This window comes from Anguilla rostrata, chromosome 3 (genome assembly GCF_018555375.3).
Source record: "Anguilla rostrata isolate EN2019 chromosome 3, ASM1855537v3, whole genome shotgun sequence".
NCBI classification, from domain to species: Eukaryota; Metazoa; Chordata; class Actinopteri; order Anguilliformes; family Anguillidae; genus Anguilla; species Anguilla rostrata.
In genome coordinates this window covers 44,768,885-44,795,317 of record NC_057935.1, presented here as the reverse complement: position 1 = coordinate 44,795,317, position 26,433 = coordinate 44,768,885, and the positions used below count along the sequence as shown (strand labels likewise).

General features: G+C 37.7%; 1 long non-coding RNA gene across 1 annotated transcript; it reads left to right on the top strand.

Annotated features, from left to right (window-relative positions):
- The first annotated feature begins 1,717 nt into the window (after positions 1-1,717).
- On the top strand, positions 1,718-26,408 carry LOC135250974 (uncharacterized). Its single transcript, XR_010329051.1, has 3 exons — positions 1,718-2,321; positions 22,177-22,298; positions 23,862-26,408. It is a non-coding gene; the product is annotated as an uncharacterized LOC135250974 (long non-coding RNA).
- Positions 26,409-26,433: the final 25 nt, after the last annotated feature.

The window sequence follows — 26,433 nt, the reverse complement described above, 5'->3', positions numbered from 1 at the left end:
AAGTGTGAATTCAGACCTTTGAATGTTATGATCAGATTTGCACTTCCATGACAGCTTAATTAAATTAGTGTATTACATTGTCATCACTGACACTCTCCGCTCACAGTATAAGTAATGGCTATTGCATATCTAGCCTTTTTTTAAAAAAAAAGCTTTTTTAGCTTTTTTCTTATTGTCAGCACTTCATCTCTATCTGACCAGATAGACATAAGCAGTGTTCTGAATGTGTTTAAATATAAAGTTTATACAAATTAATGCAATATGTATTTTATTTTTAACTAATTGGGCCATGTAATTCAAATGACTCCCAATGGGCCTCATTCACGGAACATCACGTGTACAGTCACATTTAATCATAAACTGTGTGTAAGAATGTTTCCAAGAACATTTAGGTATTTATAATTTTTTTCTTATCGGTAGTTGTTCATGGCAGTTTCCTTATGCAAATCACATGAACAAGATTGCACATGAAATTTACAAACAGCCAGCATTCATCATCTCATACACCTGGGATATTCACAAAAACAAAGGTCTGCATATGTCATTAATTTCTTTTTTTTTCTTCTTAAGAACATTTTAAAGAACAAAAGTAAAAAATAATTTCAGAAAAGTTTTGTGAATGAGGCCCAATGTTACTATTTATCATAATGTTATTTTATCGCAGAAAAAAACTTTTACAAAAAAAAAAAAAAAAAATCTTCTTCACATATACAGTCAAAGCCAATCACAATCTGATATCGTGAAAGGTGTAAAATTTTGTGTAATGGAAGATATGTTGGTCAACAATCTACACCCTGAGCCAACCAGTGGAGGATGGGTTTCCCCCTTGAGACTGGTCCCTTCTGAGGTTTCTTCCCATCTGCCACAGGGTGTTTTTCCTCGCCACTGTTGCTTTAGGCTTACTCCTGTGGGGGTTTAGGCTAGGGTTGTCTGTGAAGCGTATTGTGACAATGGCGTGAAATATGCAATATAAATAAAAAATGATTTATTGATTGATTGATTGTGCTATTCATGTTCAGGACAGTTTTACAAACACTTTCGGACTAACAAAATACCGGACAATGAAGTGGACTGCCAAAATAAGACTGCCATCTAGCGTATGTAAAAGCCCAGTGCATGCTGTTTGTGTCCGTGCAGGTAAGGTCACATTGCCTTACATCGCGTATACTTGTTATAGTCTGATGACTGCAAATCTAGATCATGGTACTAGCCACTCACCAGTGATGTCTAATTATTTTACCGTTGTTTCCGTGCAGACTAACTCAAAAGACACCAGAAAAGCATATTGATTTGTTGCGTTGAACTGTTGGAAGACATACTGATTATTCCATACCACAATACAGCACATAGTTCACACATAGAGGTTAGTCTATATATTTTACATTGACCAAATATCATATTTACCATTCCTTCCATTAGCATGCTATGTCAATATTAAAATTATACCAGCCGACACTGTCATTGACACACAAACCACGTGCAAAAATTAATTTCCACATTCCACTCATACATTTTTGCAGTAGTAGCCTAGTATTAGGAGGAGGAGGTGGGAGTTTGTTTATTTACGAATTAAAGACACAAAAGATATATGTAAACATTGTACGTGGTTCTATTTTTTATTTAATCCCGTTTTCTGGTAGCATTTCCTATACTGTTATGTCACAATCTGAACGCACATAATCTACTCCAGCCGTTTGTACTCACCTCAGGCATGTTTGGAGAAACCCGTCACGTGAGCAAAGCGTTTGGGAAACCCTCTGAATGCTAATCAAGCTTCAGCGGGAAAGCACAGCTGCTTCACGCAGCCAAGCTCAGCAACGGTGGACCTTAACTTTTCTTATTCGCTTCTAAACGCTTAATGGATATTCCCCAAAGCGTTGCCGGTTCCGCCACTAGTGTATAGAAAACATACTAATTGTTGAATTTTTAAAAAGTGAATGTGCATTATGTATTACACAGGATTTTTGGTAACGATTTCTAGGAGCATTGGGGTGTCTCCGTAACATTTCAATTTGACATGAACCAATGTCGACCCTCAAAGGATCCAATCCAATGCAGCTGGGGACTGAGTGTCGTTCATTGCGCTCATAAGTGTTCTTGTTAATAGCACCCCTGTCCTCCAGCTCGTGGTGACATGCAGTCTCTCATATCTCCAATTACCAAGGCTATTTTAGTAGCTTTATTTATTTTTGCGATCTTGCTCATCCTTTATGTCATTTTATGGTACATATGCCGAGACGTGGATTGTGACCACGGCATCTGATTAGAGGAACTGGACAGATTTGAAGATATAAGCAACATAAACTGACATTGAGAAGCTGGTAAGTCGACCGGCTCTTCTGTTGCATACAAACCACATGAAGACAGCCAGAGAATGTAAAAGGCTTTCCTCGTAGAAATTGCTCGATGCAGATCTAATGTTAAACTGTATATTGTCTGTGTGTCAATCCTTATTTGCAGCTTCACACCGCGTTTAGCCCACTGTTCCGAACTGGTTTATTTTCACGTTTAGTGTAAGGAGCTACCCGGCGTGCACGTCTGTTTTAAATCGGTTTCTGTAACAGTGTCAGAGGTAAAGGAGAACTAATTAATGGTCCTTTGTCATAAATTAAATCGCGCTATCAGCGATGGCCATCAAACCATAAAGGTGAGTAAGGAGAAAACTGCATGGTTGTAGGAAAAAGAAGCGATACCCATTTCCCACTCGTGTAACACAATTTAGAAAAATAAAAGGCGTGATTGTTAATGTTTTCTCTGTTTACACGAATCATGTCAAAGAAAGTTGAATCGAAACGCAGGTACTGTCCCAGCGCCCGCCCAGAGTAGGCTACTTTTGTGTTGCATTTGCCGCTGGAATGTTTTCTCACTTAGGTGCGCGTTCTCTTCAGTTCAGTGCTAGTTTGTGTAGCCGATTCTTGGTGTATTGAATCATGGATTTCTTGTAGATTAGACGGTCAACGCGCCGCAAGGTTATGCGGACGGTAACAGTATTTTCCACGCATTCAGTAGACGCGCCATGCGTTTGTTTGACGGTGTTACTATTTTATGTATTCAGGGAGTATATCATGTATTTGATGCAGTATTTTATTATTCATTTCTGAAATGTTCAGCCGTGTGAGGGAATACAAATTTTCTCTGTTGTTGTTTGGCTTTATTGGTTCATTTTTGTTAGTTTTGCTAGAATCGCATAACGAAATATTTCACACCATAGATACACAATGTGTGTCGCGCTGTATGAGTAGTATTCCATGCCAACGTGAAAAGCATCCAAAACGACTACTGTTCAATCAGTCTTATGCAAGCGGAAGCGCACGGTGCATCAACATAGCATTAAAATGCTGTATTTGAGAGTGCTGTGATTCCACGCATACCTGTGGATCACGGCGGTTCAATATAGGCCTATGAGTCCATATCCACTCATAAGACAGGAAATTAAACATATAGACAGGACGAGGTTTTGAAGGACAAATGAAGGACAGTAATCCTGAAAACCATCTGTGGTCATAGTAGTTAGTTTGTTGAGGTTCCAAATCTGTATAGGCTAAATGTCTATTTGCTACAATATTAAAATGCTCCTTGTTCATAGCATGCCGTGTAGTGGTTTCAAAATGCCACAACCACGTGTTTTCTTCAGTATATAAACAATAGCATAAAATACAGACAGCGGTACAAGCCAAACAATTCAGTTTTAAGTCATAGTAACTATTTTAGGCCAACAATCAAAAATGCAAAAATGAAGTTGTTCTCGTTTAATTTGAGATGAAATACTGACCAATCACATATATAAAACAGGTAGACTGTACTTGGATAAAGTATACTTGGTCCTGGGTCATAACCTGCATGACCACGTGTGTAAAATCTGAGGGTGATATGTGGAACTATGAAAGATCTATGAAGCAAAAAGTAAGCAGCTACCTGGGTGTCTCCAAATCTATCCAAAATGTCTAAATTGTGCATTGCTGTAAATCATGACATAATCATATTTCCCCACAAATCAGATGGTTTGACTCCTGAAAGAAACGTTTGCATCCCTTTCAAGGGATACTGCATTGCTTCAGTATATATCCAGCTGTATAAATAGATGCATTGTAAAATGCTATGTGATAAACAAAAAAATGTTGTAAGTCACTCTGGATAAGAGCGTCTGCTAAATGCCTGTACTGTAATGTAAAGCAGTTATCAATTGAACCAAAATTAACCAAAGAGTTAACGGTGTAAAAATCAAGTGAGGTTTTGCACGTGGCTGATGTAAATGCTTACCCCCACTTTTCTGTCTGCGTGTTTATTTCTCAAACTGATTGTTCAAGACGATAAATGACTGCTGAATCGTGTACAGGAGATCTTTACATGCAAGACCAATGGTAAGATTGTAAATGTATTCCATATTTTGTTTCAGATATAGATAGGAGTATAATTACACACGTTTATTTTGCTAGTCAGTGAGTAGTATTTTTCACTGCTGTGTTGGCATACATTCAGTCTATTGTTGGCTTTATCTTGTGCTATTATGGATTATGACTTTTTAGTGGTGAAAGAATATTTTTTATGAACTCCCAGATGGATGCTATTGTCCAGTGTGTCATGTTTGGGGGCTCTATTTGCAGATGAGTCTTCAGGAGGGGGTGCTTGTTAAATGGACAACCTATGCAACTATGGTGGCACACAAAAATTCTATATTTGTCATGTATCATCTACTAATGAAGCTAAAATGCAGAGTTTCTTGTCTTCACTTAAAGTTTGGTTGCAGGAGCACTGAATGTCATGTCTGAGCTGAGCAATCTCAGGACGCCAGGATACTGGCCACTAGGACCAAACTCACTTTCTCTTTCAAGTGTGAATGACCAATAGTATCATTCTTTTTGTCCATTATAAAGCATTTCAAATTGTGGATTTTTCACCAGTCCCCTTAGCCATTCCTTTGTAGTACTGTATGTTTCACAAACGTTGCTGTTTATAATTGGTCCAAGGGAAATGTTACATTCATCTAGCACATATCACCACATAGTAAATTTGAAATAAGCAAATTGTATGAAATAAGCAAATTGGGGTATGAAACATAACACGCTACAGTAAATTAATTGCAGAAATTACAGGTATTTTAAGCAGATGCTCATATCCAGAGCGACTTACACCACCTTCACAGTTTTTCACTTGTATAAGTTATTTTTTTAATAATGTCCTCATTAGGGAATAGCGCTAATGCTAGCTATCAATATAATTAACAATAGCAGGCCTACACATTTTTGTTTTTTGTTAGTAGTGTCGATATGAATAGTGTTGGGTTTGGTTGATAATTTTTGGTGATCAGTGATTTCACTGCAGTCGCCAGTCTGCTAATTCCCCAACTCATCCAAGCACAGTGGATCCTTTTGAAAAAAGGACCTCAGAGAGCACAGAAGAGCAAGTACGTAAGTCCACAACACAAGCAAGCTAATACTATTAACAACTGAAACGGCAAGTACCTTAAATCTCTTTCTGAGTTTGGTCAACACCCCCTTCGCCTACATCGGATGTATCTCTAAGTTAAAATTTGTGCCTTGATCAGTTGCGCCTTTAAATGTACGAGATACACGACAGTAGTGGCACAGTGAACACTGAGATTAATAGAAAATGGTGAATAACATTCAAATTGACTGGAGAAACACTGACACCCATCTGCTGGGGTGACCCCTTTCTGTCTCCTGTCAAGACAATCTATTAAATAAATTTCAAGTGTGCAACCCCCTCAGCAAATGTTTTATCTTATTAAAGTTTTTTTCTCAAATTATATCTTGGTTAACTCGCAATGCTGTAATGTCAAATGAAATAAATGCTTCCCCAGACTTGCCCATCAGATGGGTATTCCAGAGGATATTACAATGATAGATACAGTACTCCCTGTGATATGGATATCACATCCCACCTTATTTTGAAAGGTGGCTGATTACACTCTGATACTGGTTCTAATTATCTCTCTCTCGCACTCTCATACGCGCACGCACACACACACACACATGCATGCGCACTCACAAAAATAAAGGCACTGCTGTAGACTTTCTGCCCTGGCAGAGATCCATTTGGTGCTTGCCATTTCCCTTTTCCCCAGGGTGTCTTGTAATCCTGTGCCATTGTGACATGGAGATGAAGTATGGTACTCTACCTTGCAATTTGAGTGAGAAAATCGGAAAAGTTCACTGCACGTATCCTATCCTATAATGAGGAGAAAGGCACAAGGACCATTAATTACGCCAAAGAACAAGCTGACCTAAAGTTCTGTCTCCTGCACATTCACCATTTGGTCACCATGGTAAAGAAAAAAACTGTGACAACAGCTTACTTGCATCTTTTGTATAATTTGTAATTTGTTTTTTTGTGAGATACATTTTTTGTGAATTACAGACCTTTTTATGCATACGTCCTCCATTTTTAAGGGACCAAGAGTAATTGGATAAATTTCCATAAGTCAACAGATTTAGTACATGGTTGCAAATCCTTCACATTCGATGACTGCCTCAAGTCTGCGACCCATAGACATCATCAGATGTTGATCTTCCCCGGCCATGCTGTAGGCCTGTACAACAGCCATATTCAATTCCTTTGTCCATTTGTTTTGCCTGCAATATTAAGTAAGCAAGCGCATATTTAGTTTGATTCTGGTCTGGTGATTGACTTAGCAAATTCCACTTTTTGGCCCTGAAAAAATCCTTGGTTCCTTTATCAGAATATTGGGGGTTATTGCCCTGCTGCAAGGTAAAGCGCCATCCAGTGGGTTTTGAGGCATTTACTTGGATTTGAGCAGATAAGATGTTTCTGTACACAGCACTCATCCTGGTGCTGCCATCAGCAGTCACTTCATCAATAAAGACAAGTGACCAGTTCCAATGGCAGCCATACATGCCCAAGCTATAAAATAACCTCCACCATGTTTCACAGATGAGGTTGGTACACTTAGGATCCCGAGTAGCTCCTTTCTTTCCTCTTTTAAATACTTTGGTACAGGTTAATACTTTTCGTCTTTACAAAAGTTCATTGGTTCCACCAGAGCTAACTATGAATATTAAAGCTGAAGACACATTACACACTAGCCTCATCCATTCTCACCTGCCAGAGCTGGCTTTGTTGTTTATTTATTGTTCCGCATGTATGAGAAATCTTCTAGTCAGTAATAGGCCTCACGAGGGCACATGAATGATATATCATGTTTAATTAACTTAAACTGTATTTTACCCTCTAATATTCCCAAGCACTGTTTTTGCTCGCAGAAATTATGTATAATCTTTTGCCTTTTTGTATAGCTATTTCCATGGATAAAATCGCATTTATTATTATTATTATTATTTATTGGTAAAAACATTTACTTCATATCCAGGGAGATAGCCAACTACATGCACGTTACATGACGTGTAGCCATTTAGTAATAGGCCTACGATGGAATTTCAGGCTAAAAAATAATCCATTAATCCAGAGAAATTGCTGAGTTGTCTTTATTGAATCTTTATCGCAACAGAATGTATCAAGGCTGGCAGCCCGGATCAAATTTGTTTTGCAATGTGCAGCCGTCTTAAAAACATGCTGGCTTCGATAAGCGGAATCGATAAGTTCGGAGCCATACGATTCCAATGAATAGGACAACTTGGAACCGGTTCGCGATTCCGATCCCTATTTAAACACGCCCAGCATTCCAAGGCTTGTTCTAAGATTCAGTAGCCAATCAGGACTTGAATACAAGTTTTTTGTAGAGTGCAAAAACTTTGATATTAATTATTTTTAATTTAATTTAATTTATTTTTTTGTTGTTGTTGAAAACACAGCATTCCCAGTCTGGACATTGTTGTCAGATTCTTTGTAAGGCTATGCTATGCTGTAAATAGTTGATTTTTTAAAAATGTGGTTGAATAAATGACTTATTTATGACAACATTCACATTACGTAGTGATATTTTAAAATCTCCGGTCTGCTTTTAGCACTGACTTAATGTAGGGCCCTATGTGTTTTTTAAATTCTCAATTCCGCGATTCCGTCCGTGATTCTGTTATCACAGAAACTATAGGGCCCTACCTTAATGCTGCCATCAGTCTGTCGCTGGCCCGCGCCGGGCCCCCATCAAAAAAGACACTTGGCCACCGGCCCGGGCCGGGCCGCCGGCCCCCGTCAAAAGCTACTTTTGACACTTGGCCACCGGGCCTAACAACTTTTCTGGGGGAAACCCTGCATAGTTGTCAACCACTATTCAAAACAATTGCAGTTGTGTGTGAATGATTGTCTAAATGAGGGGCATGGGAGCGCTTCTTATGGATTTCATGCCAACTTCTTTTTGCATGGCCTGACAATTTAGCTTAGTTAAGCATTTGAATGACAGCTGAAAACTGTTCTTTTGCTCAGCTTGGGTATAAAGTGCAAGTGAATAACATTTCCATATGCTACTAATTAGCTAGTTGAGCCAGAGGTGAAAACATGAACCTGACCACACACTGACCCTCCAAGACCAGTTTCCCACCCCTGATAAAAATGATGGCACCGTGTATTTTTAGAATCACATTTACAACTGCTGTTTGAAATTTAATTTAGAAAACAGTGCTAAAATTGGTACATTGTATTTCTTGAGTTATATACATTCATTTGAACAACTGAATCCATAATGTAGTGTAAGAAATGAAGGCAAGTGATTTGAGCATAATGCCTTCAAGGACACACAATGTTTTGGTGAGACTGGGCTTTTTCAGTGAAAACTCAGGTCAGCATGACCTCTGTAGAGAGGCTATTTACTGGCCATTGTGTAACTGCAACAAGCACTTTCTTTCCATCTTGATGGAACATTGAGAATCCCTCACTGTAATTCCACAGTTTGGGATTAGGGCTCTGAGTACTCAGCACAGTAGTTATCTTCACAAAAATGGAGGCACAGAGGCATGACTCTCCATGGCCTTTCCAGTGTGTTCCTGGCAAGATGGGGGTACTGTATAATAGCCATAATCACATTACTTTTCTTGCTGCAGATTGTTGAAGGCTATGCTTGTATCTGCCTTTCAGAACGAATAAATTAGATCATGTTACCTTGGTCTGATTACTGGCTGTGCTCTATTGTGCTTCATTTTGATAATGGACAACAGAATCTTGTTCTATACCATGCACATCTCAACACATTTGTATATACAGTACTGTTTCCTCAGTTCTTCTGGTAATGAACTAAAAATAACTCAAATTTGGTGATGGATCTTTGAAGCTATGTGGTTGTTTTGCATCTGCTGGTCTTTGGAATCTTGATAAGATCATTAAAATCATGAACACCAGCAAGTGCCAGAACGTTTTTGAGTTAAACGTAATCAATTTTATGGTTTGAATTGAAGAGGACAGATTGCAATCATAGACCAAAGTACTTGAAGGATCTTAAGAGTGTATGAAGGAATGGTCAAAGCTCCTCCCGAATATGTTCAGCAATCACAACAAAAAAAACTATAGAAGACAACCCAGTTGTGTTGTCCTTGTGAAGGAAGGGTGCACTGAAAATAGTGGTGTGAATAACTGACATTTTTTGGGGGGGGGAAATATTCCTTTTTAAGTAAATATTTTTTTCTATACTGTATTTGTGTACTGTATTAGTATGATAAAATATAACTATTAAATATTTTGAACTGGTACGTTGCTTATTACCTTTATTAATTTATATGCTCATCTTTATCAAGGATGTGATTCATTTTGGAGGACACTATAGACACTTGCACACACAGTACAGTAGGCCACCACTGAGTCACTTCAAAGTGATGTTTGATAAATGAGCCAAGGAATACTAACCACTGTCTTCTGGGTGCAGTGGCTGTGCTGATCCAATTCAGAATGGACGACGGAATGAATATAACGGTGACTTCATAATGTATTGCCATTACAGAAGTGAGAGCACTCGCTATGCAGAGTCCTGGATGACTATTAAGGCCGAGATGTCTTTCCACACAGGAATAATGTTAACTGCAGCAGTGAGAAATGTTACCATTTGCATTTAATGCAGGAACTTCTTGTTGGATGACCTTTGGCAATTTGTCACAATGTGATTACACTGCGTGAAAGTCCAACCGTCCGTTAATCTGAGAATCAAAGCCGCTGGGGCAAGTGGGTGATCTCTGCAAATACTAATGCAAATAGTTTGCAAGAGGATCTGAGGGCTCTTTTAAAAAGGAACATAAGACATATCTTCTTGGCATTGCTTTTACATGAAGTCTTACTGATCGTGTTTTATTGTTTTTTTATATGTATTTTATTTTATTTATTTCAGTTTAATTTCATTTTCATTTCATTTTTATTGATTTTATTGTATTGCCTCTTTTACTTTTGTTGTATTTCTTTAAATATGTTTTAATGCCTTTTATGTTTTTAATTTATCTGTTCTCTTAATTCATTGTGAAGCAATTTGTGTTGCATTAAGGTGTATGAAATGTGCTATATAAATAAAGGATGGTTGATTGATTGATATATTAATGTGCCCAGAGGTATTGTATTATTCTGTGGATATGGGACATGTCTTTCAAAATAGTGAAGGTGCAGGGTGGTCAGCAAATAGCTGAATCAATGGGTATAACTGCTGTCACTACACAGGATTAAGAAATGTGTTTGAAGTCTGGCTTTCTTCATAGAGATGATCGAGTGGTTCATAGGTTTTTTTATTGATTAATGTACATTGTTTGAAAATTTAAATAAACAGAATCACACCTGTCTTTGAAGAAATATGGTTTAATTCAGGAGTGTATGACTTCAGTTTTGGAGGATTCGGGTATGTTGGTTTTTTCAGCACTCTGTATAAATTTAGATTTAGAATTTGCACTTCAAGAAATAATGGTGGATAACCAAATGACACGTGGCAGATATCTAGTGTTTAGATTATGGCCTTAGAGCAAGAAACCGTGAATTGGAAACATTATTATATTGTCTCTAAAGCCACCGCAGGAACTAGGGTCTAAATTTAGTTCCTGGGGCTTTATTTTACCCCCCTGCTCGGGGGGTAGTACTTTCCGAAAGTACAGGAACCTTTTGGGTGGAGCTTGCAGCGCTGATTTCTGATTGGTCGAGTACTCGCAGCATTTTTTGTATTTATTTTCAACCGCCATGTTTGAAAATATGGAGCCGCAAACGAATTTATTTTCATAATAACTTCAAATCAAACTTGTATGTTATGCGGCGCAGTAGCCTAGTTTTGGTTATAGCCTGCCAACGTTTTGGAATTATAACATGTGCTCTTCTGTTCTTTTCTTGCTTTAGTATTCGTTTTATAAAATGCTAAACATTCGTGCTGGGACAGCATATTACGTAGGCTACCAAAACATTCAAACGGATTAATTCGGTTGATGAATATTTTCTTCCAGATTTTCTTTGTTAGCCCGTTGTAATTGACTCAAAACGTTTGATACAGTTATGTGAGGTATGCGGTAGTTCTGCGTAATTCACATTGGTGATACAGTAAAAGCAAACTGGAAATCACCTTCCGCACTTTTTGTCAGGGTAAAATAACAGGTTAATTCTAGTAATCGTCCCTTTAGCTTTTTCAGACTGCTGTAATTTTACTCAATTTTACTGCCATTCTTCAATTCCACGAAAAGACCAGGAAGACTATGGACTAATTTATGGTGCATGGTTCGCATCTGGAGGGCACACTTCGCTGCTCGGCTAGCAGTAACTTCGAAGGAAAGCAAACGGTGGCTGTACCACTACTAATTAAAATTTTCACGCAAGTCCGAGTTTTCGTTCTATTCTTGTCATTTTGCGATTAGCCTATATAGAATTGACGATGAGAAAGTAATCAAACAGCAAATTGTTTACAACGTGTGCATGTTTTCTGCTGTTGTTGCCAGTTATATTGGAAATATGAATGCATTCTGTCGCTTCGGATGTCAAGACATGAAAGCGAATGTTCGCATATAAACATAATGAATGTGTTTGAGAGGATGTATAAAACAATTACAATCTGACTATTGGTCTGTTATATCCTATTTGTTGCATAACAATGGTCCAAGTTCAACTACCAACGACAGTTTTGCTTGACAACGGTAAAATATGCCCAAACGGCTGCAGAAGAATATTTCAATTCCAGGTGATTAAATCGATAAAAATCAATAAATACAAAAGTAACCATATATAGTCATTGTTGGTAACCCGTTGTATATAAGTGGAATAAACCCCTCCGGGCTGTCCCGGTTATTATAAAATAATGTAGGCTACTTCGGTGGTAGTATGGGGTTACAGAAGAAATCATATGACAGATGGACCGACGACAACGTCGCTTTTTTATACGTCAGTGGGCTAATTTGCCTAATCTTCGCGGGACTTTAGACCGCGGTGGAAACGCAGACAACCATGGGCTGAAGGAACCTTTTAGTTCCTGGTAAAGTAGTTCCTGGGACTAAAAGTTCCGGGTAATTTTGGTGGAAACGCGGCTTTTGATTTGAAGTTATTATGAAAATTAATTGGTTTGCGGCTGCATATTTTTAAACATGGCGACTGAAAACAAACACAAAAAAATGCTGCGAGTACTCGACCGATCAGATATGTTCAGCGCTGCAAGCTCTACCCAAAAGGTTCCTGTACTTTCGGAAAGTGCTACCCCCCGAGCAGGAACTTTTTGGGGGGTAAAATAAAGCCCCGGAACTAAATTTAGACCCTAGTTCCTCAAAAGGTTCCTAGTTCCGGGGTAAAGTTCCTGCGGTGGAAACGCGGCTAAAGGAAACATCCTTTGGGCAATTAAAAGTCACACTGATACCCTTATCTAGGCATACATTGTATGGGTCTCATCCCATGCAGAGTTTGTCTTGGAAGAGCCATCGGAAGTCCTTTTTTTACCAAAATGAAGGTAAAGACAGTATATCATTTCATTATTGATAATTTACATTTTTGAGCAGTCTAAATCTGCATAAGAATAAAGGTAGTTTTTACTTTTGGAACATTTTGGCTTCTTTTCTTTCTCTATCAGAATCAGGATTTGATGAGAACAGGGTTCGATAAGTGGAAGCAGAATTGATGTCATTCAAATTATACCCAACCCTACTAGCTGTTCAGTTTTAGACTGTAAATTTAAAAACAAATCTTTACACTGTGGGTCTAGCCATCCAAAACAATGGCTGATCTTTATTTTTGGTGTGAGCCGCCCTCGGCTTAGCAAACAAGTACTTGTTTGCTCAAGGCATTTCTCCACAAGCAGTATTCTCAGTCAGATGGAGTACAATGCTGGGTTTGCTTCCAAGTTGGCACTAAAACCGGGTGCAGTTACATCTATGTGAGACTACAAACTGCAACTGTCCAGCCTGAAAGTATCTGTGTTTTACCTATAAATTTAAGTTGAATTACTGAGGTCATTGATAGCTAATCATTCTTGAGATGTAGCAGTAGCAATGCATTTTGTTTTGTGTACTGGATTTAAATAGGCAACACAATACAGAAATAGACATGGCTAGTTAGATGATTTCCCTTTTGAGCTGAAGTGTTGAGTGGATTGAGTTGAACATCCTCAAGTTAGTCAGTAGTCGCTGTGTTCATCTCTATACAAATGCGATAGCTTAGCAAGCAGTATGGCACACATTAGTTGCTATACTTTATACCATTCTACTATTAGAATTATTAGTGCTGGACCACCTCTGACTCATTTGCTGGCACAGTAAAAAATCGCGAAAGTACTGAAAAAATAATCACTGGAGGATAACAAGGACATTATTTCCTACATAACTAGGTAGGCTACAGGTTGTTACCGATACTTCGCCTATTTCATATATAGTTGCAAATCAGTTTACGTTTTCCTGTCTGTCGAACGAAGGTGTTCTCACTCTACCTGGCGGTCACAAAGTTTTAGTTGGTCTTGGTTGGTCACAATAATCCCGCCCCCAGCCCCTGACGTAAGCGGTTCTTGGTTCTAGACCAGCTAAGAGCTGGTGCCGCTTTGGAACCAGTGTTCCCGGCTGAGAGCCGGTTCTTTTGCTGTCAAAAACGGAAGAACCGGTTCGCGATTAGGCACCGGCTCCAAACCAGCCCTCGAAATGCCTTGGTGGAAAGGGGGCATCATTGTTCATGTCATATGGAACCTGCCAAAATAACCACATTTTGACTGGGGAAAAACTGAGCATAAATCAATCAATCAATTTTTATTTGTATAGCGCTTTTAACAAAGGAGCTTTGTCACAAAGCAGCTTTACAGAGAACCAGCCCCAAAAGAGTAAGCCTAGGGCAACAGTGGCAAGGGAAAACTCCCTGACTGTTAACAGGAAGAAACCTTTAGCAGAACCCATCTGCCGTGGGCAGGCACCCACTGATGTATGACTGCCATCTTAAGTTTCCTGACAAGTGTACAATGCGTGAACACTTCCTAGTTTGGACAATGGGAAGTCCTCCAATTGTTCTGTTTTTTCTCATATGACCTGAACATGGCATAAGGTGATGTTGGCATTGAAGAGAAAGGCACCATGAGCTAGGAGCAGCTGTAGTTAAAAGTGCACACTCCTCACCCAGGATCTCCATGCAACACTTTGAAATGCAAGTTCAAAAGGATGTGCAACTTGAATGATTGCAAAGAATTAGATGAGAATGAGTTGACGACAAATATTGATCTAGGACATGAGCAGGCAGTTTCATCAAGAACAGTCTGTCGAGAAATTTGCAGAGAGGGATAGTACAGCTGGTGAATTAGATTGCATTTTGTGTTGCTATGTGAAAAGTTTTGCTGTGGTCTAATCTATGAACAGGTGTTGGTGTATACAACTAATTAGTTATCTGGGTAATTGCCAAAGTAATTGATGAAAACAAAATCGTGCATACAAACAGCCCTCCAGGAATGGAATTGTTCTCCTCTGGTCTGTTGGTTTCACGTCTGAAAATGGTGGGCAGTCACACTCACATTGTCCTTGTTTTTTTTTTTTATTAGGAGAGTTAGTATAAAAGCGATGGTATTATTTTGTACCATACTGTTCTCACCTCACAGTAAGGAGTGCTGTGTGGTGAGAACACTGCTTCAACAGCATGGGCCTTTGAACTCTGTCCTGGAGGAAGTCAGATGTGTCTGATATACTTTCTAGCCACAAATAATGCCTTTGATTGGTTAACAAGCTGATAATTGTTTTTATTTTTAAATATAATGTCTATTGAAGTGAATATATAGTAGTATATGGGGAGTTATAGACATTCATGCTTCAGGTTTTCAAATTGTATGTGAAACACTGATAATATATTAATACTAATATTAAGATAGTATTCTATATAATTTCATATATTTTTTATAAATTTAAGCACTTCTTAGGAAGTATTACACGGAACGGTAACTAAAAGCTCCTTGTCCTAAAATCGAGTTTGTCAGGTTGGTAGGATTCCTGAATTTACTTCCTTATTTTGGGTCAGACAGGTTAAATGACTGGACATTGCCCTTCTCCCATGTTCAAGGGGCCCTGTCTTGAAATCAATTTAATTAAATTGTCTGTGGCAGATCAGTAATTTTATCTTCCGTTCAATATACACAAAGTGACAGTGATGTGTAGGAGGTAGAGTATTGGTGTTTTCCTAAATTTCAGGCTGTGGTTAACATAGACAATATATTTCCCAAAACTTTCTTATTTATTTTTATTCTTCTCTTCTGTTTTTATACTGTTTGTAGTCAGAAGGGTAACCCATTTAAAAACACACTTGAGATGCTTTATTTATTACTATACCATATTTTGCTAAATTTTTTATTATAGTATTTTTAACGTATTTCATCAAATCACACAAGGTAGGCTATGTCATGAAACTCTTTAAATGTATTTATTTAATTGAGTTTTTTGTGACATTTCTATCTTCACATTTATTTATATTTGAAGACAAGGTTAAGGACAAATAGGAATTTAATTTAGACCTGTGTCTGGTTTTCTGGTCTTTGGGACATACAAGTACAATATAACGCTGTTCCTAACAGTATATGTACACTGTCAGAATGGGGAATAGCAGTTTATTTGCACAATTAGTTGAATGATATGTCATCAAGTGCCTTATCAAGACATTGAAGGACTATTCTGCAGTATCCACTGAGAATTCCTGCATGAACCAACTGTTAAACTATAAGTGGAAATTGCAATTCATATGCTTCCATGCCAAACATTTACCAAGGCAGGGAAGGAACACAAGACATTCATCAATATGAATGAGAAATTAATGATATTATATAATATGATATTAATCAAGGAACTAGGTAGAATTGTGCCATTTAGCTGATCTATAATAGCACTGCATACTTTCTCCCAGGAAAATTACATGACATGACATGGCATAACATAATGAGGAAAAGAGGCCATTCAACCCAACAATGCATGCCATGTTCCAGATTAAATTAGTGCTCTGATTACAATAGTTAGAAGTCTGGAAGTGCCAGAGAGGTTAAGCAGTGGCGGTGTGAAGCAGCGAGCCCTGGTGTTGACATGGTATAGCTTATGCCTGACCTGGTGAACACATGATTACACAATGCCAATTTTGGTAAATAGCACAGATTTATAGAATGGTCCAACATAAGATTATGGAGATCTGAGACTGTTGTTTTATTGAGTTTTCTTTGTTTGCGGAGGCACTTGTGAATTCAACAGAGGTCTTGTGCCTCCACCATTAATACCTGGAGGAATCTATGCACTGTTCATTGGAATAGCAGCAGGGTTTTTTCATTGAATTAATATGGAGAAATAACAAGCTTTGATGTTATTCAGCTCTCAGAAATAGATTTGGAAATGATGCACTTACAAATGTGTCAATGTGTTCAATACATTTCAGAGTTCAGAATATCTGCTTATAATAAATGCAACTTTTTAGACAAGTATAATGCATAATTATGGGGATATGTCAAGGCTTGTTTTAAAAAAAAATGTATTTTCATATTTTAAATCAGCTCATTTTGTTCAAGTCAAGTAAGCCCATCACTCCCTGGGGTGCCTTCTCATTCGAACTGTGCAATGTTCTAGCGTAATTGTGTGATAGAATAACAAATTGGAGGAGATATCCCAAAAGTGGAGGCCCTCCTTGTATTAAATGTATTTGTCTGGATGTCAGCTCTGTTTACCTGAATAAGATGCTGTGGAAATGGTAAGAATTAAGTGGTCCCTAAAAAGGGGAAATCCATCTAAATAGCATAATTTACTATGTTCTGTCTTCCCCTCTGAATAATCAGTATGATCCTAATTTTATGTATAAAACCAAGTTTAGTTTGAATCTGCAAGACTGTTTTTAGGGATGATGTCATGTGGCTATTACTCCTTCTTTACTTATCATTTTAGTGAGTGATCACCAACCCTATTCCTGGAGATTGACCATCCTGTAGGTTTTCATTTCAACCCTAATTTGCCACACCTAACTCTATGCAGATCTTCAGCTGTTGAAAGTGGAGTGCTTTGTTAGGGCTGGAGAGAAAACCTACAGGATGGTAGATCTCCAGGCACAGGGTTGATTAACACTGGTTTAAGTGAATGGAGATGTCTTTTGAATTGGAGAATGCTGGGTAATGGAAACAAATCAATTTAGTTTAGTTTTTCATTGACAAAATTGAATGTTTTGAGATGTATTTTAGTTTCATCTGAACTACAACCTCTGTTAAATTAGCTGAATCCATTCTCTATGATGGGGGAACAGGGTGGCATTATGCCCGGGTGATATCATTGATTTGGGTTGGGCTCATTTACTTTGTTGGGGCCTAAAGCATTACGTGTGACACATTACATTTGTGATAGACAATTTACATTTAAAGTGAGGCCCAACATATTAAATAGTGATTTTTTGCTTGGAGACTCCTTTAAATTGAACTGATTTTGGATAGTGTAATGGGTAATGCTGGGAATGTCAAATGGTCTAACACAATTACTAGAGTAAAGTCACAAAACAAGCTTTCATATTATGCATAAATGAGCTATAATCAGTTTATTTGGAAGAACACAGGTAAATCTGAGCCGTGGGTAGCATTGAAGTGTTCAGGGATCCTATGGAACAGAATATGTAAATAAATGTTTAATATGAGATATACAATGTATACATTAATTTATAGAAGTTCTAAACCACTGTGTATAGAACCCAAATAAATAAAACATAAACTCAAATCAGGAAGTACAAAACTAGCAAGAAATGAGACATTGGAGTGAGATTTAGCCTCTAGGGTTGCCAAAGGATTAGAGTACATTAGGATGTATTTATTTGTATGAATTTGTTTTACTATAGATGAGAACTAATAGATTTTTCATTGTTTTACATGGGGTTATCTATAATTCTAACCTATAAATACAACCTCTTACAAATTCTTGACAGATGTTATGCATCTGTTTTTTTCATGTTTTAGGTCTTTTGCATATATAAACTGAAAGAAGACTTTTACCCATGAAGTGTATTATTCTGTGGAGTCCTAAATGAAGTACACTGACCTGTTTTACACACAGAGCACAAAGTTATTTGGTTTTGTACAGTGGTGGTGCACTGAAGCAGGTGTCTTATTTCACTCCAGGGGCTGAATAAATAATCTCAACAAGTAATTTCACTTACAAAATCCTAACTCTCCCTATGGTTGTAGAAGACAAGGTTATTTGTTCCATATAGTATAAAATCTGGTAATGTGGAAAGTTTATTGGCTGGCAATTTACATTTCCAGAACTTTGGTTAAGTCGAGTGTGTGCATGTGTGCGGGTGCGATTTGTGTGTGTGTGTGCGCATGTGCTTTTGTGTGAAAATACATTTGACAACACAGGACAGGACAAAAAAGAGATTCTGTAAACAGAGGCTACATTTACACCACCTGGTAAAAGTGATCCAATTCTGATTTCTTTGCTCACATGTAGCTCAGATATGTACTATGAACGTGTAAACAGGGAAAAGGCCCATAGAATTGGATATTTTAAGATCTGTTTTGGGTCACGTTCACATGTGGAAATAAATCAGATAGGAATCTGATATCTGCCAGTGCAGTTGTCATCTAAACGCTCAGATCGGAATTTACGGTCATTGCACATCATTCAATATGCGATGTTCTTTTTTTGCATTTGAATGACATGTAAAGTAACCTATGCAAAACCACTCCACTGGTTACATTAAATGTTAAAAGAAGTTCAGTGGAGGCCAGAGGCTCTGGTCAGTGGATCAATACTGCAGTTATTTGCGTTGTAGTCCTGTGAGGTAAGGAGTCGACTCCGTACAGGCCAAAATACAGGGGATGTTCGTTGCAGATGCTTTGGAAAGCAGTATCTTGAATCTGTATTTCAGTCTCGTTTGCTGTGCCTGAATGATTTCTTACTTCTGTATCAGTAACCAAACCCTCGTGTACACATGCGGGTTGTTTCAAGTGTAAACTGTGTTAACACAGGTATCGGATATGGGTCACTTTTAAAAGTATATGTAAATAGGCAAAAAAAACTGAATATAGGCAAAAAATCTGAACTGGCACAACCTGTGGTGTAAACATAACCAGAGAGCCTCAATCTGTCCCCTCATTTTTCAAAATGCACATGTACATGTGTAAAGACCAGCACACAGTGTGTGGTTTTATAGTCACTGAGAGTGAATTACAGAAGTTAATGAATGTTGTCCAGTTATGAACTACCTTGGGAATGCATTTTCTTGTTTCAATGTGCATACCATCGATGGGTTTAAAATTTTTTTATTCTGTTCTCCAACAATAGGTCGAAACAAGTTGTTTCTAAGGTAGCAAACACATTGTGGTACCTTAGTCACCTCAATTCATAATTCAATATCATATGGGTGTTCGGTCTTTTTTTAGACAGGCCAGCATAGGGGCATGCTTTTCTTCTGTCTCAAAACCATGAAACCTGATTCAGTTTCATGATAACATCATTGAGGTTCTCTTCATAGAACACTGAATAATTCATAGGGCATTTGTAATCTTTGACTATCAAAATATACAGCATGTGTTGACTCAAGCTTTGCTGTGTTCTTGTTTGCAGTTTAGTAGATACAACAGAAAAGACATTCTGATCTAATGCCAGTATGAAAAATTACCCCCTACATCTAAGTGTGCCATGTCTTGTGTTTTATGAAAAAATGCCTCAGTTTTTTTTCCTACATGATTGCCTGGACAGCACACACTCTTGAGGCCATTATTTACAATAGTCTAGAAAGTTCTCAGCATTGCTGCCTGGAAAAAGAGAGATGGAAATTGTCAAAAAGAACATGTTTCTCTTGCATGTTACTTCAGAATGTATTGTTGGTCAATATTGTTGTTTGGTTTGAAGTTGCCTCTCAAATTCGTACTTAAAAGAAAATACAGAGATTTAAACTGAGTTTTTAAATTGTAACTGAGCCACTCTAATCTCCTGTACTTCTTGGTTTATGACTGATGGACTCATTTATCCAATCAGGCATTCCTCCAACCAACTATGTGGATTTGTGATCTGTCGCATAAATCAAAATAATTGTTCAAAGGATAGGATGGTTTTGTGTGTGTTCTGGTGTTCATACTGATAAAAGGTACATCAATCAATTGTCCAATGTCAGTTTAGTGTCTCACTACACTTAGTCTTGGGTGCCAGACTTGTACTTCTCTGCTCTAGCATTTTTTTGCAGTTTTGAAAATACAGTTTAGTTCAGATCAGTAAAACTACCCTCTTTTTGGCACATAACCAATATTTCCTAATCATTCATGTCAACACAGTGAAGCCGGGTCCAAGGTGAAGACAGTGATTCAAACAGCTGTTTCAAACTGAAACCGAGGCACATGGCAGTGGTGGAATAACCAGTTGAGGTGCAGTGCATGGCAAAAACATTTCGCACTGAGAATCTGAACAATTCTAAGCTGAGACGCCCCTAGCTTAGATATCACTCCTCTCACAGCGTGACTATATGTGTTCTGATTCCACACAACACTAGTTAAAGTGAAATCTAGATAAGGCCTCATGCTTTTGAACATTTTGTTGGTGTCCATTCAGCTTACATGCACATAGATGCCAAAGCCCTCTGAATGTTCTCTATGGGCCATTTGAGAACTAACTGGAGTGTATTACATTTATTTAAATGTACTTCATTAAAATTGCATGTTTAGTCATAAGAAAAATGTTCACATTAAACTCAGACTCCATCAAATGCTTGTCAGATAATAAGAAAAACAGCAAGTATATGTAAGGAAAATTGTATAGCAATAGTTGTATCTGAATGCCTTTTAAGATGTTGTTTGGAAAAAGGCAAGGAACACTGTTGTTACTTTACCTTGAAAATTAGTTAGAACCCATTTTTTAAACATCTCAAACTGTCACACATTATCTGTGAAAGTGCCATATCTGTACCTTCTAAGAAACCTGGCACATTTGTACGAATAACTGCCAAAGCTTAAGGCAGAATGTAAAGGGCGATAAAACTATACAATCCACCTGAATTACTTTACCTTGGAAGCCTGCAGACTTTCATTCTGAACTATGGTCTGTGCGGCCCATGGCCTGCCAGTTTGAATGATTATCTACCAAACGCCATGGGAATGAGTCTGGTAATGAGCAGCCTAAATTGACAATGTCAAGCCCCAAATGTCTGGGTAACTAGCCTGTATGTTGATGTCTGATAATGACGTTAATTTTTGATAGTGTTGTGGGGGAACACCTGTGAGCAGTCTGCGGTATACTCAGCTAGCATTACAGAGTTGCCAGTCTCACTCCCTGCATAAGTCATATTAACATTGTGCTGGCACTGTGGCCTCACATATACATACACACAAATACGCATAGACCCAAACATACAGTCATCACTGATGACTGATCACACTTGATCATCATGTGGATTGCAATGGTTACCAAAGGTAAAGTTTGCACAATGAGGAGATTATGGAGAGCTTATTGCCATGAGGCCCAGTTCTGTGCTATCAATAAATGATAATCCTGCATTCTGTCACCAAAAAATGGGTGACATCTGTGTCAACAGGGTATTAATGGAAACATGTTTGTCCTTACATTGCATTATTTTCATTTTAGCACAAACTTTTATGCAAAGCAACTTTATTCTTTTTTAACTTATTTTACCTGTAGTTATTTTGACAGTACAGTATGGTGTAATGGTGTAAAGGAGTTGGAGTTTGTCACTCAAAGATGGCAGGATAGATTTGTGACACTCATGGCATTAAAATGTGTTGAAATGTAGGAGAAAGGTATCTTGACTGCAGAACAAGTAGAGCAGCCACTTCTTTAATGCCTGGTACCTTTTATATTTGTGACTTAATAAGCACTCTATCTCTGGTCTGTTCCACAGGGTGGGTATTAAGGAGTCCATTTAGTGGAAGCAATTGGAATGATGAGTCAGTGACACTGCAGTGGACAGCACATGAAAAGAAGAACTGGAGTGAGTCAGAGTGGAGAAACGGCATAAACAAGGCATGGCCGCTTTATTGCTTTCCACCGTTGGCAGCATCTGGACAAAGTGTGTGTGGGGGCATTTGTGTAATGCCATATGGGTTTTGTTGAGTGCTGAGAATCAAATACATAAACTACTGGTCTCCCAAGCGATAGTGTTGTACATGGAAAGATTTAGTAAGTTATTTTATTGAGTAATCATCTAAGGCGGTTTCAGTGTGCGTCCTCAGTTGGATATTACAATTCACATGAAATACCCTGCTCAAAGATAGTCCAGGACAGACCTTGAACCTACACAAACCCACAATGGAGTCGTAACCTCAATTTTATATTCAGAAAGCCTTTTGAAGTAAAAGCTCCCAGGAATATGTGAAGACATGGGGGCTGACAACCGAGATCTGTTTTTTTTTTCATGGTCCTCCACACACACACACAAACACATGAAAATATGTTTGATTAACTTTCTTTGAATAGAGTTATGAAATAAAATTGTGGCAACTTTTATTTACACAGTATAATAAAATACAAAGTGATTCTGTGACTACAATAATTCCTATGATGTTTTACCATGTTTAATCATTTTGTAACCTTTCTTGCTGGTTATTGATGGTGGATGTCGGAAGTAAGGGGCTTTCGTTCATCCTCTCCACCAGGAGCATCGCCCACTAATAACAAGCAAAACACCATTAGTGTTCAGACTGATTTCACACTGCCAGTTTTACCTAAACATTTGAGCCAATTTTGGTGCCTGTTTGGACACGACTATTCTGATGTGAGATGACTCCATTAAACCTAACCGGGACCTTTTCATGCAATTTCTGAATTTCTAAGCTAAAAAAACAGTAGCTTTAATAACCAAAATAATTTCACTGAAAATCCTTTTTGGATATTACTCTGAACACTGGGGTTTAGGTGCAACTGATCATTTTCACATAAAACAGCAATCTGTGGTAAAATAAATGCCTACTGCATGTCTACGGTTATTTGCACTGAAAACAGCATGTGACAGTGTGGCAACATTGCTGTCAATCATCATTTGTGCTTGATTGCTGCAACTTGATGTAAATTACTGGGGAGGGGCAATGTGATAATTGACTGAGAAGAAAGCTGTATTGACCTATTGCTGTGGGATGACTGAACTGAAAGTGAGAACTGCCCTGATGTCCCTATATCTATGCATATATTATAGTATACCATAATTATGATTGGGCATTACAAATTTGGGAATTTACAAATTCCATATGAATTGATGGAAGAAAACCTAAAATTAGTCTCCAGTTGGTTTTTGCTACATATGTTATGTTGATGATGCTGCATTTTCATTGTATAAATATTATGGGCCTTTGGCTATAGACACTTAATAAAATATATCTGCTTTAACATTGCAGAAATGCTTTTTTGCTATGTAACTGCTACATTTTTAAGTGTACTATATTTTAAATTGTGAAAAAAGTATAAAATGTTGGGAAGTATAAATGTCTTGTTATTTATGTACTGACAACATTTTTAGTAGTTCTAGAACTAACCCAAACTAGCATAGCTTTTCTTTGACCTATCTTCTGAAGTGTTTATTTTTACCCACAGACCTTGCCAGAGAGTGCCTGCAGTGTCACCTGCCCTAAGTTCGGGACGGTCATCATATGGTGGCAGTAATGAGGACCTCCAAGGCAGGCTGTGGAAACAGTGCAGGGCCTCTCAGAGCCTGCAGGATGAGGGCCACAGGAAGGACTGAGGGTCCCGCTCTCTCTTCCTAATAAGACAACCTCATCTCTGCGATTATCGTGCAAAGAGTGATAATTCTTATGAGAATATTTACACGAATACGACACACACGAACACGAAAGAAAGAGGTGTGCTAGGACCTCAATGTGCCTCATACACAGAACCAGCAGAACCCTTCACTTCGCTATATACACATGCCCATGCACTCGCATCACAAAAATAGTTCATGAATTTTCTTATTTTTGGCAAAAGAAAAACCCCTGCTGAGATAAAACTTGTTATAGAGATCGTTTCTTGAATGGAACTAGTCAGCCGAGAAGCATTGTGGAGAAATGCACAGCGAACTGATAAAGATGGGAAACAATTTGTGCTGCAATCATCAATTTCCATTTCAAAGTGAAGAGCTGAAGACAATGTCAGAGACTCACATAATGTCAAGCCATTCCCCTCTGTTGCACTGCCAACATGCACAGATGCTTTAGAATCTTCCGGTAAAGAAGCATCATGCAGGTAATTGGCTTCTCATCTTATTTTGGGTGATATTTAATTGAAATCATGTTGATTTACATTACTGTGAGGAACCCATGAATTTTAAACTTTTATGTGTTCTGAAATAACATTAGGATGCTGTTCATTTCTATTTGACTGACCGTTATTTCTGTGTTACTTGAATAAGAACAGACCACATTTACAATTAAGCCCTCTAACAAAATGGCTGGTTGATCTGTTATATTTCTAATGACAATGTAACCTGCCACCTATTGTAGTCTTTGGGGGAAAAAAACAATTAAAAAAACAAGCGTAACATTGATGCAGCTGAAATTCTGATGTGTTTGCATAGCTGTTGGAAGAAACTGCCAAAAGTGATGCAAATGGCATACTGGGCTTTGGAACTATCTGGTCTTTCCTGGATTCTCTGAGTCTGACTTTTAGACACATTACATTTTAGACACCTCTGTCTTGTGTGTGTCCATGTGCTTATGCACGTGCAGAAATATCAACAAATCTTGCAGACTTGATGAGCATAGCAATTACCAAGAAAAGTGTAACTATCATAGGAAAAGAAACAAACTAAGTAAAAAAAAGAATCAATTAAACAATGTTTGTATATGAAATGCCAAATAATAGCCACTGTGAATTCTTTTTATATTTACCATGCTGGTGGGTATGACTGTCATACAAATTTAAATGAATATTGATACTGTGAGGCCTTTGAATCTGAGACTTGTGTGGCATGAGTGAGAATGGAGTATGATCAAAAATGAAGGTTAATTATCTTTGGCTGTTTTTTTTTTTGTTTTTTGTAGTGCAGTACCATTCTAATAACACAGAAAAATGTTCTATGTAAAAAAATAATCACTTTGTTAATTTCAAATCACTTTTAGAGTTAATTTAGCACTTTGAACTCATAATTACAGTGGGTTTTTATTTTCCTTCAGTTTTAGTGTTCATGATCTGGATATGTGATTTCCTGGTTTGGCAACCCCCAAAATTTCTAAGGGCGTGTCCATATATACATAAGATAAGGTAGAAATTATTTTGAAATGGAACAATGCATATTATCAATTTGTTTTGATGGACTATTTTTGAAATGTAATGGGGCGACATAGCTCAGGAGGTAAGACCGATTGTCTGGCAGTCGGAGGGTTGCCGGTTCAAACCCCGCCCTGGGTGTGTCGAAGTGTCCTTGAGCAAGACACCTAACTCCTAACTGCTCTGGCGAATGAGAGGCATCAATTGTAAAGCTCTTTGGATAAAAGCGCTATATAAATGCAGTCCATTTCATTATCATATTGAACAGAAAGACCTTTGTAAAGAGAATGGCAAAATTCTTGCTGCTGTTGAAATGTGAATATTAAATTATTTGTTTCATACTAGTACCAACTACAAATAGGTAATTGATACACCACTAATAATACGACAGAAAGAAGTAATGATGTTAGTAATTTCTGATATTGACTGGAGTCATCTTATATTTTGTATTGCCACAATAATTCCATAATCAGTAATCCAACAATAATTTTAATCTCATAATATTTCATATTTTTTTCAGAATAGATCTATAAAGTCTTTTTTTTCATAATCTGATTTCGTGAGATTGTGAATGCAGACTTAGAAGAAAAAAGTTAAATAATTCTATTTCTGCATAATTGGGTTATTTATTGTTTTCATTTAACTGCAGGGAGTTTTTAAAATGCAGTTTCTCTGGTTGAGGGCTGCTGACTTCCATGTTCACTTGTATTGGAAAGTACTGCTCATGTGACTAATTAAAGAGCTATATATGTGTTAAGTGTTTGTTCTTTTTCAGTAATGTGCTAGTGTTATGTCATCGTAACCATTATTTGTTCAAAAACTTGTCATATTATATGTTTGATTAAAATACCCATGAGAAAACCTCTCAGCACTCTTTATGGAATTGGTTCTATTCAAATGT